This window comes from Grus americana, chromosome 7, assembly GCF_028858705.1.
Source record: "Grus americana isolate bGruAme1 chromosome 7, bGruAme1.mat, whole genome shotgun sequence".
Taxonomy (NCBI): Eukaryota; Metazoa; Chordata; class Aves; order Gruiformes; family Gruidae; genus Grus; species Grus americana.
The window spans coordinates 34,667,893-34,684,540 of NC_072858.1; the positions used below are offsets into that span (position 1 = coordinate 34,667,893).

At 43.2% G+C, this 16,648-nt stretch overlaps 1 long non-coding RNA gene across 1 annotated transcript in view; it reads right to left on the reverse strand.

Annotated features, from left to right (window-relative positions):
* Positions 1 to 16,062, reverse strand: part of LOC129208610 (uncharacterized) — a 60,305-nt gene extending 44,243 nt beyond the window's left edge. The window contains exons 1-6 of the long non-coding RNA XR_008577863.1: positions 15,635 to 16,062; positions 15,084 to 15,238; positions 14,165 to 14,275; positions 13,349 to 13,450; positions 9,986 to 12,102; positions 217 to 322 (exon numbers count right to left, since the gene is read on the reverse strand). This is a non-coding gene — a long non-coding RNA (uncharacterized LOC129208610). The remainder of the gene's footprint in view (positions 1 to 216; positions 323 to 9,985; positions 12,103 to 13,348; positions 13,451 to 14,164; positions 14,276 to 15,083; positions 15,239 to 15,634) is intronic.
* Between the last annotated feature and the right edge of the window lie 586 nt (positions 16,063 to 16,648).

Consider the following 16,648-nt stretch of genomic DNA (forward strand, 5'->3'; position numbering starts at 1 on the left):
AACAATAATAAAGCGAGTGTTATGCTAACTTGAAGACAGACACTATCCCTCCAAAAGAACACCATAAATTGATCAGGAAGACTTTAACAGCCTCAAATTAATACTCCAACTTCTTCTAGATTAATTTTAAATCTTTAGCTGTTAAAGTATCTAGAAAGGTGAAAGATAAGCTAATTGTTCAGCTCATTACTAGTTTTTCTTCTGCCAGCAAATTACCTTTTTTAAAGCATCACATTTGCATCTTCTAATCAGAGCACTTTAGGGAAAGTTTCAGCATGCACCGGTATTTCCCCATGTTGCACAGGTACGCCTCCACCTTCTCCTGCAGACACAGAAGCACCAGAATAGCCTGTCTGCCCTTCAGCTGCCCCAGATTTTATCAAACAGAGCTCTCCACACACAGTTCCAATGCTTGGCTGAGGAAAATGCTATCAGGTTGTAGCTATGGCAAATTCAGTGTTGCTTTCCAAAAAGCCACTGTTGTTAGTTCCACCAGCTAACCTTCACTCTGGGGACAGCCTTTACTAAAAAGGCACATGATGGGTGCAGCTGCCCAAGGATAGGAACTCTCTCTCACTAAACCCTGCGTTGCCCACCACTGCATAATGGGACTGTGCAAGATTGAGGACTCCAGAGGCAAAACAAAGCTTGACATTCCAAATACAGAACTAAGGCATAGCAGAATTGCTATAATTCTCTCTACTTTCAGGTCAAATTCAAGCTCTTGGGCTGGCCTTGAGACCACTGTTATTTTTGGGAAAACTCCCTTTGACTTTACCCAAGGTCCCAGTTCACATTTACACAGGCCTATCCCATGCTGCTCCCAAGCCCTCTGCTTTTCTTCCTCCCAACTCACTCTCTATTTTTCTTGTTCCTTTAGTCTGTGGTTCTTGCATGCCTCCTCTTCTTCTCCATGCTTTGAGCCTTATCCCATGCTGCCCTCAGGGCTAAGATCTCTCTCTCCCTGAGAGGGCTCTGGATGTTGAACTTCCATGACTCTGGGATAACACTCAGATTCAGTGGGAGCAAAACTGACTCATATTGTTGGGTCTGTCTTGCCAAGCATCCTCTGTCCCTCCTCCTGCCTCTTTGAACAATCTCATCCTGTCTTTATTTAGCATCTGCAACTTCGCTCCCTTCTTATCTGCTGGCCTACCTTTCATATTTGCTAATTTTGCCATACTTAGAGCTCCTACAGGCCGAGTACAAAGTTGTTGGTTTTCTCTTTTCTTTCTCTATAAAATGGTGTGTTATGTAAATGTTTTCTTATACCAATGGAAAGAGATGATCAGTTTATAACACTAAAGCATACAAAAGGAGAAGGTGTGCACATAAGATGGAAGAGAACCCATGATTTTCTTAAATTTCAATAGGTACCTAAGAAATAACTTTTTCTTCCAAAAACATTGACCATATACAAGGCAAAAAGATATTGTTTAGAAAAAAAAGCATAAAAAAGGTTACTAGTAGCCATCATATCCTTTGGTCTGGGAATTTCAGCTGTGCTGATTCTTAATTCAGCACAGTCACAAGGCAACGCTGCAATTACAATCCTCCAGAGACTGTAAATGAAAAAAAAGTTACATTCAAATCAACCTATTTCCAAGGTCATACCTTTGAGACTAGGGCAGCAGGGAACCAAACAGCCTTACAAAACTTACAAAATAAGTACAAATCACGCAACTTGGAAATTCTCACAGGTATTCTCTTAACACCAACCTGATTTGCTAAACTCAATGGTGAGTAGTTCCATTGACCAGAGTAAGAAAAATCAGGCTGTGGGTTACAAGGACAGATAATTTACAATAGGAGGCCGACAGCAGACCACATGGAAAATTAAGCAGTTTGGATTGCAGACAAGCTTAAGAGAGGGTGAAGCAATCACTATTTTGAGAATCCCTGTTGGGCACAAACCAGCATTCTGCTACGGCGTGCTAATAACATACATGAAACACTAACAGCTGCAACATGGGCAGAAAAAGTCAAATAACCTTCCAAACAGGTTTAAAGTCATTCCATCCATCACAAAAAGAGAAATGAAACAGGAAAATCTCCAGCATGTAGGCACAGTGTAAATGTGAGAACAGAGCTTCCCAGCAACGGGGTCAGGAAGATCTGATCCCTGGCACAAATTCTGGAATGAGAAATCTTTCAGATAGGTTACCTCCTTACCTGCCTGTGTGCAGAAAAGTCACTGATAACTGAAAAACTCTTAAGCAATCTTCTGTGCTGCTTTTCTCTCACAATAATTACACATCAGCTCCTCAGAACTGAATGGAATCTGGTATCATTATCCTAACACATGTAACTATCCCTCCAGACATTTGCAGTGTGCCCCTAATAGTGGGAGGGGACTATGAATATGAACACACAGAGCAAACAATACCATCAACACTTCCCATTTTGGCTAGTACTGCTGTGTTAGTGCAGTCCACAGGCAGGTGCTGTCATTTCTGACAAGCCTGTTGGGTAACAGTGACAGGAATCTGTCAGATGCTGCCCACGCACAGGCCACGTCCCACACGGCACCCTGACCTCCTCCAAAGAAGTTTCATTTTAAAATTCTACTGAACATGTTACAAATACCAGCTGGGAACATACAACGTATCACAGAGAAAGGGAAAGGCCTAACAGTTAAAACAAAACAATAGGGAAATCTCCTCCGAGGACAGCAGTGGGCTTGCCGGAGCCCGTGCTGCGCTTGGTCAGGGTTGGATCTTTGTGATGGAGGGACGCCTGGCCCATCAAACAAGGTAATGGGCAAAGGCACCTCTGCGATTCCTGTGCAATTCCCTGACCCTTCGGTTGCCAGAAGATTAGTACTGTCATAAAGATGACTTAAAGCAGGCTCAGGCTTTGCCAAGAATAAACCACAAGTGCCTTTAACCTCACAAGATTGTATCACACTGTGCACAACTCCTTTTTCCCCAGGAAAAAGCCCTGTGCCAATGCATAAAGATGCCTGTCGAAGACCTTTGACATTGCCTCAATACAACCACACAACCTGCTGTCTGTTCCTCCCTTGGACAAGGAAATTCCAAGGACCTATTTACTCCTGCTTCCTGCCTTCTTTATACCACTTGAGGTGCAAAGCTGAAGGAGATGAACAACCAGTTACACTTCCTAGGTAGGCAATAAAATATCAGAGGCTCTCAACTAGCAGCAGAGCCTTTGCACCCCTAGCCATGACACCTCAGAGCACTTCTGCTCCCATGCAAGAGGTTATCAGACCCACAGCAGAGCTTTAAACTTTAAGCTAAGTTATCAGACTACGCACCAGAGCCTGTGAGACAAACACGTATGCTCCCTCTCCCCACCCAGCTGCAAGCAAGCTCTCCACTGCCGGGAAGGAGATCGATTGGATAGGTGGCAATGCCTTCAGCTACACAAATAGATTTGGGAGAGCTCCTCTGCAGCACACTGAGCTTGGGATCAGTACATTATGCAACAAGATAATTCCAGTATTGTCTCTTTAACAAAAAGTAAAAGGTCTCTGAAATGATGATTTTTGCTTTTGGAAATTATATTAAGACCAGTGCAGAAATTGGTAGCAAAGAAGTGATTCATGAACACCAACAAAGTGATTCACCAGCCCCTCACTAGGAAGTGATATCATCACATCACATCTCCATGAGAATGGCAGAAGAGAAGCATTGTTTCACAGGACAGGAAAGTGCTGTATTCTCCAAAAGAAAAGTATTAAATCTGCAGGTATGTATGACAAACAAGAGGGGGCAAACTGTCAGTGCTTTGGCAGCGAGCCAGGTGCCCAGCACAGTGACTATCAGATGCTTGTAAGCACTACTGAAGGATACCAGAACATTTCCAATCTGGTCTGGGATAAATTGCAAGCTCTGGGTACGTTGTACAATTACCCTACAGCCCAACCAGGTTCTTCTCTACCTGATCCATCACTCCTCGCTCCATCCCTCCAGCCACAAACAGTAAAATCCTTTCTTGCTCCCTGCTTAGCAGCTACATAAAGAGTGTGCTCTTGCATTCTCTTACCTCAGTCCCACACTCTCTCTGACCTACAAAATTGCCTGCACTCTCAGTCTTGCCAGAGATCTATACACCTTAACGGTAAGCCCGCTCCACTCCAACATGGATACCCAGGCGCTCCAGTGCTTCTCAGGTCAAAAGGCACAGGACAGCTGCACATCCAGCTGGCCTAACGAAGCCCAAAGCTCTTCTGATCCCTGCACTATGTTGATTTTCACCTTGTGGCTCACACTAAGGAGAAGCTGAATGCATGTATGCAGCTGCTGGGGAGGCAGAAAGCGAGGGAGTTTTAGGTTACACCATGTATGCCACATGTTGTCTTCAAGGGTGACATGCTGGATAACAGCTTTTTTCAGTTCTTAAAACTGTACCTCATGTTGGACACGACCATGCTCTCTGGAGTTATTCTGGATGGTATCAGCTCGTCAGCACCTCAAAGCCCTAAGCATGCTGCACTCTGCCATGCCTTGTCATTAATGATCTGCCCCTTGCAAAGCAGGCAGCAGTAGGCTTGCAGGTACCTCACTACTGAACTGATGATGACAAGCTGACGTTGCCCAGATTAAGAGGATTTTCTTTCTGTCTGTCTTATTCCTTCTCCTCAGCCTGCCCTGTGTGCCAAGATGTCAAAGTACCACCCCTCCAGTTCACCTCACAGCAATGCTTCTTCCTCACCTACAAACCTCCTCTCAAAACACTTACACTTACAGCACCTAACATCAGCAGCCCTACGCACCTGAATGACAATATAGCCAGTGCTGCTTTCCTCCCCAGCCTGCTGCCCAGCTGTGCCAGAGACGAGGGACACCTCAAATCCAGGGAACTGCCAGAGAAGAGAGTGGCAAAGTTTTGAATCACTCAATTTCTCCAAAACTCCTTTAAATCTCTGCAGGAAGACTGGTGTGCCTGCTGCTATGTGGATCTGCTGGCCCACAGCACACCAGAGGCTACTGTCAAATCAAGGCTTTAAGAGCAATCACAGAGCAGCAGGCACGTCCAAGCAGCACTGGAGAAGTCATCTGCAAAGGAGAACAAATCCTGTGTCATGCAAAGTGAAAGCAAGTTGTAAGTATTCTGCTATCGCTCCTAAACCCCCAGGGACTAGCCTTTTAATGCAACTTGTATCCTCCAATTTCATAACCTCAGTTCCCTGGAGACCGGTGCTGTAGACGCATAGCCAGGACTTAGAGCTGAGCAGCTCTGGGATTTCTGCTGCATCCAGCCACACTTGGCACCAGCCACAGCAACATGAGACTCCTCATGCAATCCACCTGCTTCATCAGGCTCACCTAGAAAAGCAAGCCAGCCAGCCACCAGCCTTCCAACTCGGCCCTCAGTCACGCCCAAACAGCAGAGCGGATGGAAAGCTGCTCTCTCTATTCCAGCAGTGCCCACAGGCTCGGGCGCAGCAACAGGCAGCTCCTGTCCCAGAGAGCCTGCATCTGAAAGGACAGTCAAAGACACGCACACAAATGGGGAACTTGATTGCATGATTTTTCTGTGTGGTAGGGCACAAGAGATACCATATTCTTGATATGGTTTCAGTGTTTCTGAATATTAGACAAGATCGTAGGGGAATTCAATCAGCAGTAGAAAATGGAAATGCCCCTTCCTTTGGCCAAATACACAAAAAAAGCCCTGGGCCTGATTTTCCACTGGTGACACTTACTTAACATCAATGTAACTCAACCAATTTTCACAGTTACTCCTCATATACTTAAACAAGAAGAAAATCTAATTTTCCGTTTGGCTTAGGGGAAAAGATTCTGCTTTTGGAGTAAACAAGCATAAGTAACCTATTAGCAAGCATTTTACAGAACATTTCACTTTGGTGAACATATTCCCTCAAGTTATTTCTATGATCTAGATCAGCAGCAACTGTTGTACTCATCTCTTTAAAAATTATCAAGTATCATCAGTTAACAAGTCCTGCATTACAGTGTTTCCATCCAAAGAGCCTTCTCGCTGTGCATATGCGCCCCTTCGTTAAAGTCACGGAGGCATACTCCAGACAGAGCAGACTGGAATAGATCACAGACACCCATTTTATTTCAACTACCTAGAAAAGTGAATGGTTCAATTCTTCTGTGTCATATAAAACCTCATGTACCACAAGAACAGAAGCTTAAAGGCCACATAGTACTTTCACTTTGTGTGTGCATCTTCCAGTGATGTCAACTGGATGCAAGCTCCTGATTCTCAGCCAACACAACTTTTGCCAGGAACTATTTTCAAACATACCCCATCAGCTCCAGGCTCACACTTATGTCCCAGCAAAATCTGATGTCTCTCCACACCATCCATACTTGTACTGTCACTTTTAAATGATAGGAGAGGGGGGAAAAAAAAGAGTTTGCATAAGTAAAATTTACTTTGTCAAATTCTGGAGGCTCTTTGAAACGTGAATGCATTTTTAAATGTCAGCCTCACGAAAAACATTCTCTGTTCTCAGGAGTTTGAATGGGATGGACATATTTCTAGGCATAAGGATAGGTGATTACCACAGTTTAAAAATTTACCAACATGAAGATGGCTTAAGCCAACAGGTATCATTTCACCACAGGATGTGAGAGCAGAGGTCCTGAAGCGCAGATGAGGAGTGACAGTGTGTTAAGCTACAGAAATGTGATTGCTTCTAATTGTCTCTTTTACATTCTAAGAGCTAAACTATCCCTGTTCCAAGCCATGGGTCAAAATCTTGGAAGAAATGCAGGGCAGAGAGCAGAAGAAAGGTTATTTTCAACTTGTTAGGCTTCCCACAAAGTTTTCAGATTCTGCACATAGATTTAGCCAATTTTATAATTTTGGTTACATCAGAACATCTTTATATCAAGACAACCAACTTCTTGTTATCAACCCTTTTTTTTTTTTTAATTCTAGTTATGTGCCACCCCCTTGAAGTAAAATAGCTCAGATTCACACATAAAGATTGAGATGAGATAATGGAAATAAAAGATAATGAATCAACTGGGTTTGCACACAAAATAAGCATCTGTAATTACAAAGCAGCCAATGCACTGGCTCTGCCTTGAGTTACGTTACAGGCTGACCCCTTGGATCCCAGGACTTAAAATCACCTTTGCTCTCTCTGTCACAGGTCAAGTACAGCTCAGCCAAACCAGGAAATTTGTGCCAAACAGTTTGTGTTTCCAACAATTAAATACTGAATTCGTCTTTTATAAGTCACTTAGGAGTCACGCTTGCACAATTATTTGCATACACAGCCACTTTATTTCGGCCCCAAATACAAAAGCTATTAACAGTTGGCCAGATTCTGTTCTCATTTGCCTTGGTGCAAAACCACGTCATTTCCACTAAGATCAGTGGAGCTTGAGTTTTGTTCCACCCATGGGAGAGCAGAACTCCGTTTTCACCAAGGCAACTCACATCACCAGTGAGTTGCTGTGCCTGCGGCACACGTGCCCTGCAGGCTGCCATTCTGCTGCACACACTGCCTCCTCTGCTCACCGTCCTTCTAACTCCCCTGCAATCCCTCCTATGCCCCACGGGCCTTTATTTTAAATGGATCTCGTTTCACAGATAGACCAGAGCAGGTTACTTATTCCCCTTAATTCTCTGGATTTACAAGAAGCACGCAAGCTGAGTAACACTCAACAAAAGACAAAATTGTTCCTACAGTGTATTTACACACAATAAAATGAACCAAGCAAGCAAACAAACTGTACACAACGTGCTCTATTATTAACTGAAACCAGAAGAAACTCTCTTCAGTACTTCCAATGCTTATAAATGCATGCTTATGTCCTAAGTAACCTAGAGCTTCCCGCAATTACTTAGTCCTCAAAGCTTTGAGCCACGTTTTCTCCACAGTATTTACTCCCTGAGACTAACAGGAGGTAACAGATAACTGGCCTCCATCCCTGTTTTTTTCAGAGCCCTCCACACTGACAGCAGATTTTGCTTATTCTCCCTGACTGATCCATCATCTGGTTTAACTTCTCCTGGACTCTCTTCATTTGCTCTAAACGTCACAGCCACTGCCACACTCCCAGGCATGGGTACCCTTCCCAGTGCAATGCCTGGCCAGTGCAGGAGAGGCGGCTAGGTGCCAGGAGGCACCAGGAACTGTGGCACTGGGAAGCAAGCACTCTACTGCTGGTCAGAAGGCAACTACAAGTGCAAGAGTGTGCACAGCAACAGGCTGAGAGAACAGAAATCTTAATTCTGCTGCCCCTGCATGCCCACAACAGCTGGGTAAGGAGTTATTGTTCTGCTCTTCTATAGATACTGCATTTAAAAGTTAGCAACCATTGCTTTGTGGTTTTATTTTTCTGGTAATGTAATAAAGCAATTCCCAATTATAAAAAAATTGACTGTTTGCGAGCATGATGAGGTATGTCCAGAGGTACAGCCCTCAGTACGTAACACACAGTGCTGGCCAAACAAGCTCTCGTTCCTCCCAGCAGGCAGCCTGACCTGACAGGATTTACAGGCCACCCCACGCAGCAGCATCCCGCAGGATTATGTCCCCTGCAGACACAGTTTTCTGCCACGTTGCGTGACCACATCAACAGCCACATAGCCCGAGAGGCAAACTCCCACAAACAATTCCACTTGCATAAAGGGAAAAGTAATTTATTACACAAATACAAGGCACAGTGAATCACCCCAGCTTGACTACTGATCCATGTCAAAAAAGCAGTGCTAGTTTCAAGGGCCCACTTCTGCCACGCTTCCAGTGAATAATTCAATTGAGGGGAAAAACTTGACATGTCACAGCACAGTATTTCTGATGCTAATTCATGTGTCTTTTTTTCCTTACTAGAACTCACAGAAGCAGAAGATTGTCACATTTTTAAAGTGGGACATGCTAAGAACTGGATTTCAACTCTCTGGTAAACCTGGAAAACAAAGCAAGCAGCCAACTCCTCTGTGCGCAAACCCCCAGTGAATCAACCGAAGCATGCGCAGATGAGGTGAGAATCAAGAAGAATTGGATAATCCCACTCCAACTGTGTACAGCCAGATTTGTAAACAGAGAAACTGGCCGCTGCTTTTGGAGTATTACCATCTTAGTAAAGCAGCATTACGACTATGCATTCAACGTTTTATTTCTCAGACAAGGCTAAGGTAAAAGCACATCGAATTTACACAACTGCTCTTTAACAGCTTGGAAAGGGTAACTCTAAGGCCGCTTGGGCAATCTTGCTTCTACCTTCTTGTATAAGGAACCAGTGGCTGGACACTGCAACATACTATTTCCCTATAATGTAGTCTACTATCAGCTTCAGATCCTTCTGTTCTGCCTCAAATTCCCATATGCTGACACGGCACATATATGGTTTACATGTATGTTTTATTTAGCACAAAACAAGGAAGAGCGCTGCATTTAGCATTCAGTTTTAACATTGTATATACACAAACAAACATAGATGCAGATAACCTTGAGAAATCAGGTACACATGTGAAAGAAGCTTTTTTTAATACTCTCCGCCATTACTGGCATCCCTTCCAGTAGCCCTGGTAGCATCAGTGCACACCAGGAAGAACTCGCCCCAACACTTGATAATAAGGATAAAGCTTTTAGCTTTAACTCAAAAGTCACAAGGACTACAGGCTATCACAGGAAGGCAGCAGAAGAGACCAAGGGCATCCCCAGAGACTTCGTTAGGTGAAAAGTAAAGTGCGCAAAGTTACTCATCTGTTTTGTGGACTTACGGTTCTGTTGGCATCCTCATACAGTGTCATAAATTTAAGTGCATACATAAAAATACAAATACAGTTACAACCCTGCCACGAGTTCCATGTGAACAGCTCTCTGTAAGCGATGTCAACTCCTTTATGTGCAAGGCCTTGCCTATACAGGGCTCTCTGCAGAATTAGAACTGTAAACTATGTACATAAATGCTGGTGAAGCGTGTTTACATAATATGTAAATAGATAAAGAAAAGTACATTCACACCAACTACCAAGGAAAGAAAACAAATCATTTTTCTACTGCTAAAAGTACTGAATCACTTACCATCTGGTTTAGGAGAAAAAAAAAAAGATTCAGTCCAATTCAGCTACGAAGAAAATCCTGTCTAAAAAAAGTAATCACATGCTAGATCCCCCTAAGTTTAATTTCCAATCATTTTAACATGGAGACATGGAGAGTTTTGCTTTCCTGGAAGAAAAAAAAAAAGTAAGAAGGATGTATGGCTTGTTAGGCCCTGATCCTGCAAGCTCTAAATACTTAGCTATGGGGAAAAGTGCAAGCTATTTTTTAGAAAAAAGCTGAGTCTCTGCATCAGTTTCTGCTGGAATGCATCCTAATTTTCCAAGAAAAATCTGCCGCACTTATGCTACCATGCTGTGAAATAGAAAAGTAACATCTAGATACTAAATATCTGAATTAATTTCCCTTTATACCTTGGTAACATTCAGCTTTTTTTTCCTCAATCATCTGAAGATATATCCACGCACACTGTAGCACGGTGCAGAAGTGGTATGTTACTCACAAGTATATTATTCTAACTGAAAAAGAATGTGTGGTCATGTAAATACTCTGAGTACTAGATCACAACCAGCAAAGGTCATGCTTATAGCTCTGGCAAGCATTTGTCATTTCCAAACTTGTGACTTTTCACTTTGTCCTCAAAAATACCATTAAAATTAATTTCTTCATTTTTAAAGAAAATAAAATTTTTATATCATCGTTTCAATCCACACTTCAAAACCTAGCCTACACGTAGCACTGATTTTCCAAATGCCTTTGTAAGTTCCCTTTAACAGTTGTTCATCCCATAACTGTACATCATGGAACCAAACTGCTCTGTTCCCTCCTTGTCTCATTCCCTGCACGTTCAAACACCAACTCACCTCTGCATGTTGCTTCTCTGGAACATCCCCTGGCCTCTTTCACTGACATTTCATCCACACTGGCATCTCATCCTTCCTTCTCCTTTTCCTCGCCATTTCCCTCTACCAACTAATTGCTAAGATTTTCTAATTGATGCTCTTGTATTTTAATACTTTTGTCCTGGAAGTAGTCAGATCCTGGCTTATAATCACAACTCAAAGAGAGATCAACACTGCTGTGTGGGCGGCTGTAACAGCCCCATGGGTCCTGGCCTTTTTCTTCTGCTTCCTGCAGTCCACCTCCCTTGTTCAAACACTTTGCACTTCTTTCCTCCTCCCAAAGGTCTCAAGTTTAATATGGAACATTACCTATGGGACAAAGAAGGATTTTTACTGGATTTACTGATTAACCTAAACACTACAAACACCTGAAAACACCGAAAGAAATTTCCCTGACCCACTAAATACATTACCCACTAAATTTTACCATTCTTTTTCTGCTGAACACTAAGTCTTTCCATGAAAAAAAAAGTATCTATTATTTATTTAAAATAGAAAAGAGTTCCTTGGTTATCAAGGCAATCAAGTCACTATGGCTTCATGTGTTACTGCTTATCACCTGTGTGATGATCATACCCAGCCCTCGCTCATGACTGTGAATAAGAAAGGCTTAGCTTAAAGATAGTCTGTGCTAAAGCATTTTTGGCAGTGAGGGAAAGCTGTAAGTGAGCACCAAGCAGGTTACAGTGACTCAGCTCTATAGCAGTAACTCTTTAAGCCTCAGAAATAGGATTACTTTAGACCTTGCTAGTAAGGTTGCCTAAAAGTTGGTGTGTGATCACTACTTAGCATAGCACAAGCAGTGGTAGACCCACACCTCGCCCCCTCAGGGACCCCAATTGGTAAACTATCTACTTCCAACTCTCAGACTCCAACAGAGCAGGATCACACCCTACCCTAGTACAAAAGTGCCTATACAGCGCACCTATCTCAAAGCAGGCAAAAGTAAACACGGCACTGAAGTCAGTGATAATGGGAGAACAGACATGCACAGAGACAAACATAAAGCCTTCCCTGCAAAGGAACAGCTTTTCTCATCACTGCCCGACCACAAGGACTCTGCAGAGCCTTCGTACGCTAAGCGGGCCTTTCCCCTGGGTCGTATCAACAAAACCTTCTCTTGCCATTTGAAAGCCAGCTGTTGAGGGGAGGGCTGGAGGCCAAGGAAGCTGCTTCCAAACAGAGGTGACCTTGCAAGCTTTCTCCCACCGAGCGACCAAACGGGACCCTCGGGATTCTCTGAAAAAGTAACAGAAAGAGAAAAAAAAAAAAAAACAAGTGGAGTTTGGCACTGATGTAGTAGAGGCCGGAGGGGCCTTATGGGTCTGGCAGCCAGTGACAGAATTCAAAGGACCTACAAGGAAGAGGTTTCAAAAATGGTGGAGAGGGACACACTCTGAGCGCAAAAAACTGCAACAGCAGGAAGGACTCTGGGTGCTCCACTTTACCGCTACCCAGGACCTTCCAGGGAGGAGACAAACCCCTCATGCTAATAAAGCATCAGGACTACAGCCAAGTATGACTTTCATTCTGTAGCAACTATCCCAGGAAACAGATTTCAATTTTCCCAACAGGTAGTGTCAGCTTTTAAGTTAACAGTAACTTATATCAATAAAATGATAAATTACTTCTATGTATTTTGCTGCTTTTGAATGCATGTATATAAAATATAAAATATCAAATTATTTTATACAACCAGGGATAAAGATATGCAGGGGAAAAAATCACAAGTAGACATACCACATCTTTAACCGTGTTTTTTCTGCTGTCAGTTAAAAGACTAGAAGCGATGGTCTGAATTACAGCGTTCCATACATTGTAAGGTTAACCAGTTTAATCAATGATTCCCATTTATTTCTAATTACATTCTTCATAACATAGTACCCATATGGATTCCTGTTGATATTTTATTTTGAAAGTTATGCCAGTAAAAAGAGTGATAATACAGATTTTTGTGGACTTAGAATTACACTTGCAAATGAGCTGTGAGCTTCTTTCATCTTAGTAATTATCAAAAAAATCTTTGTCTTCCTTCCTGCCCGTGTCTGAGCACTCAGGATTCTGGACACTTAAAAATATATTCAAGAATATTGTTGAAGTTTTAGATATAAAGATAATATTTTCCCAGATTATATCATCAGATTATCTTTAGAAACCATTAAAGATACATGAAAAACTTAGAAAAGTCAAGTAATAACTATTTCCACAACCATTAGGGGATTTCTCCTTCTCTCTCTCTCTATTTTTGTCACCACTGCATACAACTGGTGAAAGTATTGCACAGCTCTGCAGCTGCAGCGGCTAAGAGTGACACCACATAAGCAGCTCTGGCCAGAGATGCCTTCCTGCAAACCGGATGCCAAGAAGGGAGTGCAGTTTCTAACCACGCCGGTAAACATCATCTTCCTCGCACCCAGGATCAGTCCTAGACAGTCAGAGAGTTCAGAAGGAATAAGGCCATGACTAAGTCACAGCACAGTCTAACCTGGGCGGCATCAGAGACATCAGCATGGATCTGATTTGCACCAGTGGAAAGCATGAAATCAGTGGAGCTAAACTCAGAAGATCAGAATGAGGCTTGTTATCCCTGCAAATTCAAGCACAGAGAGTTGCATGCTGCACAGCCTTTCCTACTCTGAGTCACTCCAACTCCCGCTCTAGGCTGTTCAGTAGCAAACTGTCAATAAAATTCATTAATGACATGCTTTATATAGAAACAGTGCATTTAACTGAGAGGCTACAACAAATGAAGAGTGCAGCAAGGGGTGAATTACGTGGTTAATGGAATACAGGATGTGTGTCAGTGAAGAAGTGGTAAAAGGTGGGTGGGAGTCTTAATGTTACATAGATCTGCTTGAAGTTTGGTATATACATGAACCTAATTCCCCTTTTAATTTCAGTACAGTTATATCTAGCACTCCTCTGTGTTTCTACTGATATATAAATTCTCTGATGAATAATTGATAACCAACTTTCTTTTACGTAAGCCATTACTGGAGAGCCAGCAAATATTACAGACATGTTGTTTGTCTTCTCTCTTTTTAGTCTTGTTCTAATCTGAATCATGTTTGGCTAGCATTCATATCTATCTCCTTGATTGGTGGTACCTATTATATATATATATACACCCTTGCAGAACCAGTGACAAGAACAGTGCAAAAAAGATGTTCTTTGACAGAGATTCTTATTTTTTGTCCTATGTAAACATCTGCAGCTGTTTCTGTACTGCCTGTCCAAGTTCTACACCTTGTAAAATATTCTAGCATCGTAACACAACATTTAATTATAGCTAGCAACTGACCTTCTAAGCAGGTGGCTGTCATTTTTGTCCAGTCAAGACTGCTGTTTTACCTGATGGCTACAGGTAATCCTAACTTCTCAAATCAAATTAAGAGGATCTGGGAAGCAACCCCTAGAAGAAAGCGAAAATGAGCAAGGGATATTTCACAAACTTGGGGGAATTGTAATACGTAACAGCAACAAAAAAGTGAGAAGCTGAAAAACTGTCGATCCCACAGGAGAGTTCAGGTAGAAAGGAGCCTAGAAATACGGGGAGTTGGGCAGGAGAAAATAGCTGTAACACTTCTCAACACATTCTCTTTCTGTCTGTGTGGGGGGGAAACAAACACAGCACTGTAACCTGAACCTGACCTCACTACACTGGTTGTATCATAAAACCACTGGGCTGAACTTTGGTCATTGCATCACCAACACAAAGCAGTCTCAAAGCCCAGCCAAGCAACTACACCGTGATTTTTTTTTTTTTTTATTTCACGTGCACTCAAGATGGTAGAGGCCAGCTAATAATATGGCCTTTCAGAAAAAAAACATGACACTTTAATTGTCAGTTGGCTGGACAGCTTGCTTTTCAGGTTTTGGATTTTTGGGTTTGGGTTTTTTTTTGTTTTGGGTTTGATGGGGTTTTCTAATATTACTGCACTGAAAAATGTGGGTGTGATATAGCATTTAACTGGAACATTAAGTGCCGAGGACATATTTCTGTCTGTATCTGTTAGAAATGGAAATCAATACAGTAGTTAAAAATATTGAGGATCATAAGGTGATCAATTATGCAAAATATAAACCTTATTACCGACATAACATGGCACCAGGAATGTTCCCATAAAGATGTTCTTAAAGTCTTAAGAAATATTTTTGTACACAGAACGTGCGATTCATGGTTTACTGAACGATAAACAGTAAAGGGTCAAGTAACTCACCTAATATCACCCAGCAAGTCAAGATCAAGCTGAGATCAGAACTTAGAATCCTGGTTTTCCATGACGACCTTTCTTACAATTGCATGTTACTCCACAGGCACAATGTCCTACCAATACCAAGCATTTCTGTTTCCATAAAATGGCTTCTTTTTGTGCTGCACAGAAAAAGAACCAGTGTATTCAAAAGTAAGCATTCTAGCAGCCACTTGTAAGCATAAAATGTAATTGCTGAGGCAGGACACAGTTACCTTAAGCCAATAGAGATAATTTATCCTTATCACTGATAACAATAACTGCCAAAAATTCCAGCCCATACCTCCATAATTAAATTGACTCTCCCTGCAGAAGAGGAGTGAATAGCAGAGCACACTGAACATGGAGCTTTCCAAATCCCTTGGCTGCTGACAAAATGCCAGTCGCCAATCAACACAGCAGTGGCAAGACCACCGTCAGTGTCCTCAGCCATTCACTCCAATACGGCTCACTCCACCTCTCAACTCGAGAAGTCTGCCCCTCATCCTAAGCATCCTGCCAGGTACAGAAACACTCACCTGACCTTCACCCCGTGCTCCCAGCACTGGCACTTTAAACGTCAGTGCGTGAACATGAAACAGCTGACGATCGCAATGCTTTGTAGCTTCAGGTGGAACTCGAAAGCAGCAACTCAAATGAACAACCTCCTCTACAAAGAGGAAGCAATAATGCCATGACCTAAATTTGCATTCTGTGCACCAAAGTTATTTATAAAAGGAGGGAAATAGGTTTGGGAAGAGAGAGTCAAGTCACCGATCTTTGTTTACAGTATTGGTATTTCATCCTCTGCTGGGCCATCACATGCCCCCATGTGTTGGGTTTGTGTGGCAAGGTTTTGGTAGCGGGGGGGGCACAGGGGTGGCTTCTGTGAGAAGCTGCTAGAAGCTTCCCCTGTGTCTGATAAAGCCAATGCCAGCCGGCTCCAAGACGGACACACCGCTGGCCAAGGCCAAGCCAATCGCGCCTCTGCAATAACATATTTAAGAAGGAAAAAAACACTTAGAGAGAGAGCTTTTTGCAGCTGGAGAGAGGAGTGAGAAGATGTAAGAAACTCTGCAGACACCAAGGTCAGTGCAGAAGGAGGGGGAGGAGGTGCTCCAGGAGCCGGAGCAGAGATCCCCCTGCAGACCATGGTGAAGCAGGCTGTCCCCCTACAGCCCATGGAGGAAGGATGAGGGGGTGTAGAGATTCCACCTGCAGCCCGTGGAGGACCCCATGCTGGAGCAGGTGGAGGCACCTGAAGGAGGCTGTGGCCCATGGGAAGCCCACGCTGGAGCAAGCTCCTGGCAGGACCTGTGGACCCGTGGAGAGAGGAGCCCACGCCAGGGCAGGTTTGCTGGCAAGACTTGTGACCCTGTGGGGGACCCACGCTGGAGCAGTTTGCTCCTGAAGGTCTGCACCCCATGGAAGAGACCATGCTGGAGCAGTTTGTGAAGAACTGTAGCCCATGGGAGAGACTCACATTGGAGAGGTTCATGAAGGACTGTCTCCCATGAGAGGGACTCCATGCTGGAGCAGGGGAACGATGAGAG